The following is a 7,042-nucleotide window of genomic DNA, read 5'->3' on the forward strand; positions in this document are numbered from 1 at the left end:
TACAGCAAAGTGAATCAGTTATACATATACATGTATCCTCTCTTTGAGATCCCCTACATCTTGATTATGGTGGGTACACAATTGTATATGTTTGTCAGAATTCATAGAATGGTACACCTTATAAAGGGTGACTAGCCCTATGTAAATTAAATCTTGAAAAACTTGACCTTTAAAAAATAGGATACTAGGGCTTCCCTGGTAGCGCAGTGGTTAAGAATCTGCCTGCCAATGCGGGGGACACAGGTTCCAACCCTGGTCCAGGAAGATCCCACATGCCACGGAGCAACTAAGCTCATGAGCCACAACTACTGAGCCTGTACCCTAGAGGCTGCGAGCCACAACTACTGAAGCCTGCACGCCTACAGCCCAAGCTCCGCAACAAGAGAAGCCACCGCAATGAGAAGCCTGCACACCACAATGAAGAGTAGCCCCTGCTTGCCACAACTAGAGAAAGCCACATGCAGCAACAAAGACTCAATGCAGCTAAAAAATAAATAAATAAATTTATTTAAAAAAAATAGGATCCTACAATAAAAAGCTATAGGAGGCTGCTTTAGATTGGGCAACAAAGTCCTCACTGAGAGGGTCATAATTAAGTTGAGATTTGAATGTAAGGAAAAAGATGAAGGGAAAGGCATGCCTTTTTGCAAAATCTCTATGGTGGGAATAACCTTGGCATGTTCAAGTTAGAGCAGGGCAGGTGAGGTTGGAAATGTGAACAAGAACCGGAACATGGGGGAGGTTAGAAACCAAGATCAGGAGACTGACGTTATTTTCGTGCCACGGGAGTACTTAAGTTTTTAAGCAGGGGAATTACAAGTTCTGATTTATGCTTTTGAAAGATCACTCAGGCTGCTATGCAGAGAATGACTTGTAGAAAGCAAACGTAGAAGGACACAGGAGGCTATTGTAATAGTCCAAGCAAGAGAGTATGGTGTCACGGACTAAGGTGGAAGCATAGAGACAGGAAAAGGCAGATATAATACAATATAACTGTATTATATGAGTTAAGGTAACAAGTAAATCCCAATCTCAGTGGTTTAACAGAGTAGAATTTTCTTTGGTCTTCCTGACTGGTGTGCTTCTTTCTATCTGGTACAGAGAGAATGGGGCTCCTTCTACCTTTTGACTGCACTCTCCTCCAGCGCCACGGAAGTCCTCCTCATTCAGTCATGAGATGGCAAATGCATGACCACCTGTGGGAAATTGTTATGGGCCTGGTCTGAAACTGTTATACATCAAGTTAACCCACACTCTATTAACTAGAAACTAGCCACATTCTCCATGCACCTAACTGCAAAGGAGGCAGAGAAATGTAGTCTATGACTATGCCCAGGTAGAAAGGGAACCTGGTTTGGTAATCATCTAACAATCTCTGCTGCCATTTTGTTTTGGAGGTAGAGATCACAGGTTGTGGGAATGGATTGGGTGAAACTGATGAAAGGAAGAGAGGAATCAAGAAGGAAGCCTCAGCTGTACACCTGAAAAACACAACATTGTAAATCAACTATACTCCCAAAAAAATTGAAAAAAAAAAAAAAGGAAGCCTCAGAATCTCTCACTAGTGATGCTTGGAAACAAGGGTCAAAGAAGATTTGGGATATATGCTTGATCCCTCACCTTTCTGTGAGGGAGGATGAAAGGAAGGAGACAAGAAGATTTTGCCCATAGTAAATGAGCAGAACATAAAGGCAGAAAGGGAGGAAGTTACCCTAAAGGGAAGCTGTCCCTGATGATATAAAGTATTTCTTTGAAGAAGGGTGTACTCACCTGTCTAATTATACCTAATACTTAGTGAGCAGAGCCACCAGTCTTGGTGGCAGCAAGCAGCAGCTAGTCTTGCCAGCATTATCAGTACTGAAGATGCTAAGACCAAAAATCTTCCTGGTAGATCCTCCCTTCACTGGGTTAGAGAATGTGCAAAGACAATGGGCATAGTATTACCTTTAACTACACCCCTTCCAAAAACTCCCAGGTAAAGAATCAAGCCTGGGGCTCCCCTGGTGGCGCAATGGTTAAGAATCCGCCTGGTCCGGGAAGATCCCACATGCCGCGGAGCAACTAAGCCCATGCGCCACAACTACTGAGCCTGCGCTCTAGAGCCCATGAGCCACAACTACTGAAACCCGCACGCCTAGAGCCCGTGCTCCGCAACAAGAGAAGCCACCGCAATGAGAAGCCTGCACACTGCAACGAAGAGTAGCCCCCGCTCGCTGCAACTAGAGAAAGCCCACGCGCAGCAATGAAGACCCAACTCAGCCAAAAATTAATTAATTAATTAATTAATTTTAAAAAAAGAATCAAGCCTACTTCATAACTTTTTAAATAGGAAATTGTGAACTCTTTGAGATCATCTCTTATTAATCTTTATATCTCCACATAGTACACAGTATAATGCTTAACATAAACTATGCCCTCTGTAAACATTTGTAAAAAATTGAATATTTATGGGCAGGCTAAGGTCAAGATTGATTATATACATAACAAGTTACCTGAAAGCAAGCACGTATGCCATGTGACCTCAGTACAAATTTATGAACTATGGTTTGGCTTCAGTTTTGATACCATTATGACTAAACTCATAAGACTGTTTAATCCTTTCACCCATTTACCTGGTTAGATGCACGATACTCAATTTTCTGAGAATTTATATTCTTTTCTAGTCATGATTTTCTTGGTATTCTTTATCAGTTTCATCGCCATGTCAATTAAGTCAATGCCTTTAAATATATGTATATGAATCACAACTTTTTTCATTATACAAATGATACATATTTATTGAACAAAAATTTACAAAACGAAAAACAAAAAGAAGATAGAAAATAGCCATAACCCAACCATGCAGAGATATCTGGCATTTGCATGTATAGCTTTCTGGACTTTTCATTTCATATATGTTTACACATATCCCTCCTTTATCAAGATAGGATCACTCTGAACTTAATATTTCTGGATCTACTTTTTTTAAAATTTATTTATTTTATTTTATTTATTGTTGGCTGTGTTGGGTCTTCATTGCTGTGTGCGGGTTTTCTCTAGTTGTGATGAGCGGGGGCTACTCTTCGTTGCAGTGTTCAGGTCTCTCATTGCAGTGGCTTCTCTTGCTGTGGAGCACAGGCTCTAGGTGTGTGGGCTTCAGTAGTTGTGGCTCACAAGCTCTAGAGCACAGGCTCAGTAGTTGTGGTGCATGGGCTTATTTGCTCCTCAGCATGTGGGATCTTCTGGGACCAGGGCTCGAACCTGTGTCCCCTATACTGGCAGGTGGATTCTTAACCACCACGCCACCAGGGAAGCCCTCTGGACCTACTTTAAAAAAATATTTAAAAAGCAAATTTTAAGTGAGCATATTTTAAATTTGTTTTCAAATATGTATTCTTTGTTCCAGCTTCATAGATCATGGCAATTTTTCCTGAAAGCAGATATAGGTAAGACTTATTCTGTGAACCTCAGTAACACAAATGAGTCAAAGTTTAACTAAAAGGATTTCAGGTCAACATAAGTAAGGGCAGCATAGCAGGGATTCACAGCACAGGTAGAATTCGAACCAGTTGGTCTCTAATTCCCCAGCAATGAGTTCTGTGATTCTCTAACTAGAATAAGGGAAGAGAAGAGGTAGGGAGGAGGAGGCAAGAGTTTTCAAGATTTATCAGAGGTATAGGGAATTGTTTGATTGGAATGAATGCATAAATAAATTTGGAAGGCAGATCATAGGCAAACTGGGGAGTTGTGTGTTATAAGGAGGTGGGGTGGGGAGACGAAGGATATTAAGTACATTAATCGTTATGTCCTTCTCTTTGCTTTTCTCTTTCTCCTTCTCCTCCTGGCTTCAGCTTTTGCAACTGAATGTCCCTAGACTCCCAGACTTCTGAAGTCATCCTTTGCTTTAAGTACCCATACACACTCACTTCTTCCTATAAATCAGGACAGATTAAGTTATGCTAACAGTAATGAACAACTCCCAAATCTCAGTGACTTAAAACAATAAAGGTTTATATTTCATTCATGCTGCATAACATCAGCTCAATCAGGGATCCAAGTGATAGAGCAGCCACCATCTCAAATAGTTCCCTCCATACAGGAGGGAAAGAGAGTTCTGGAAAATCAGCGATCAAATGCTCATCTCTGAGATAACATATCTAATTTCTGCTTACATCTCATTGGCCAGAATTAGTCACATGATCACACCAAACCACAGAGGGGCACAGGGTACAATGCTACCAAAGTGCTGCTGGAAGGTGGAGAACCAGAAATACTTGGTGGGTATTACTAATGAATGTCACACCATATACCTACGGGAAATTCAATGTCAGTTTCAGATCTCTTTCGGACTTCTGTTTTCCCATAAACTTGAAAGCCCATTGTTCTGTTCAGTGTCATATTCACTTTCTAAAAGCTTCTTGATTTAAAATAATTAAGTGTTTCACTTTTCCATATATTTCCCATTGTTCTACATAGGCTCTATCCAGCCTACTGGCCCTGTAAACGTTTGGAGCATTCCACGTGAAGATTAAGTATTTATTGAATGAATGAGTGGAATGCCACACATTTCTTAAACCTTGCTCTATGCCATGCATTAGAATTTCTCTCCAATTGTTTTAAATCGTGCACTAGGGAAGTGAGCTTTATTTCCTTTTATACCTTTATTCATACCATAGTGAGCTTTTATTACCTTTATTCATACCATAGTCCATGTGGAGCTCTTGGGGTGGGTAGGGCATTCCTGTATTGTAATTTAATGGCCTTACTGGCAGAGTTCTTAAAGATGTTCTCTATTGACATATTTCATAAGTCACTGAGCTCCACACTTTTCTTTTCTTACCTTCTCCTCTCTTTTCTTCACTTTGCAAGATTACAAAATATATGATATAATCAATAAATGATATAATTTATGTTTTAGTTTTCATACTGTATGCCAAAGAATTGCATTTTCTCACAATGTCTTGCTGGGAAACTGAAATCCGGTCTTTTTTTTTTTTTTTTTTTTTTTTTGCGGTACACGGGCCTCTCACTGTTGTGGCCTCTCCCGTTGCGGACCACAGGCTCCGGACGCGCAGGCTCAGCGGCCATGGCTCACGGGCGCAGCCGCTCCGCGGCATGTGGGATCTTACCGGACCGGGGCACGAACCCGTGTTCCCTGCATCGGCAGGCGGACTCTCAACCACTGCGCCACCGGGGAAGCCTGAAATCCAGTCTTTTTAAAGTACAATCAGGGCTTCCCCGGTGGCGTAGTGGTTGGGAGTCTGCCTGCCGATGCAGGGAACACGGGTTCGTGCCCCGGTCCGGTAAGATCCCACATGCCGCGGAGCGGCTGCGCCCGTGAGCCGTGGTCGTTGGACCTGTGCGTCCCGAGCCTGTGCTCCGCGACGGGAGAGGCCACAGCAGTGAGAGGCTCGCGTACCGCAAAAAAAAAAAAAAAAAGTTAAAGTACAATCAGATGTGAGATCTCTTAGAACATGTTTCTCTTTCCTCTCTTCCTTTTTCTCCCCCTCGGTCCACATCCACCTGACACTTCTCCATACCTTTTCCCGGTCAGCTGAGGCTGAGCATGTTGAAAGGATTTTAAATGTCTTCTTTCTCTGACAGATATTTGAAACTCCACCCTAGAGTCTCTTTTTTTTACTTTAAATTTGTGGAATAGTGACATCACTAAACCACTGTGCCAGCTTAGGAGGTCTTAAAGCTTGTTCAGTGCAGTCGTAGCCCAAATCAAGTGTAGAGTTGTCCCTACCTTGTCTTTAGGTGTCTAGTAGCTGCTTAGACTTATGGGCATTGGAACACTGTGGGGAAGCAGCTGAAAGGGGAGGTACTTCTGCATAAAAGCAGTCCTGCTGGGTTTTCAGCCAGTGACTGCTGGGTGCAAGCAAGAGATTGGGGGCAGGGGGTGTTGGTGGTGACATCTATCCCTGAAGGCAGAGCATTGGACTGGCCAAGTCTTCTGAGCCCTTGAAAGGAATTTTCATCAGTGTATCTTCTCTCAGCTCCTCAGACACATCCTGGGTAGTGTGTACTGGGGGATGGGCAGGGAGTGCTTATTATCTTGGGCAACTTCCAAGGTAAGCTCACAAACAAACTCCCTCTGCTCTCCTCTCTCCATCTCCCTCTGGTTCTCCTCTGAATTCCCACCCACACCCCCTGCATCTTTTCCATACAAAACCCTCATTCTCCTCTTTTCTTCCACAGTAGAACTGAACACCCCCTCAAAACCAGAGCCCACACGATTAGGCACTGTTTTCTCTTTGCTGAATGATAGGTTTCCAAACATTGTACAGAGGTGGGGGGGATTGCATGGGGAAATGGGAGGGGGAGAAAGAAATCCTCCACCCTAGATTGGGTTAATCCATCAAAGTAATCATTAAATGTTATGTTAAAACAAGTTGAACAATTACACCCTGTTATACTTGGAGCTTTGTTAAAATGCAGATGAACAAAGAAGGGTATCTCTTGTTCGTTATTTGACCTAAGTAAAGATTAATTTCCAAGCCTTTTCTGAGAGTAATTTTTGATAAATGAGACCTAGAGGGAACTGAGTCCTTTAGAGAGATGCAGAAAGCACATGGGCAGAGAATATGACCAGGAAAAGAATGGGGAAGGCTGTGACGGTTCTGCTGTAGGCTTGCACAAGTAAAGTTATATTTACTTCCTAAACCACGAACTTAAAATACTCATATAGGGCCTCCCTCGTGGCGCAGTGGTTAAGAATCTGCCTGCCACTGCAGGGGACACGGGTTCTAGCCCTGGTCCGGGAAGATCCCACTTGCCGCAGAGCAACTAAGTCCGTGCGCCACAACTACTGAGCCTGCGCTCTAGAGCCCGTGAGCCACAGCTATGAGCCCGTGAGCCACAACTACTGAAGCCTGCGCACCTAGAGCCCGTGCTCCACAACAAGAGAAGCCACTGCAATGAGAAGCCCGTGTACCGCAAGGAAGAGTACCCTCTGCTCGCTGCAGTTAGAGAAAGCCCGCACGCAGCAACGAAGACCCAACGTAGCCAAAAATAAATAAGTAAATTAATTAATTAAAACAAATACTCATATAATTCCACT

Source organism: Stenella coeruleoalba (assembly GCF_951394435.1).
Source record: "Stenella coeruleoalba genome assembly, chromosome: 6".
Taxonomy (NCBI): domain Eukaryota; kingdom Metazoa; phylum Chordata; class Mammalia; order Artiodactyla; family Delphinidae; genus Stenella; species Stenella coeruleoalba.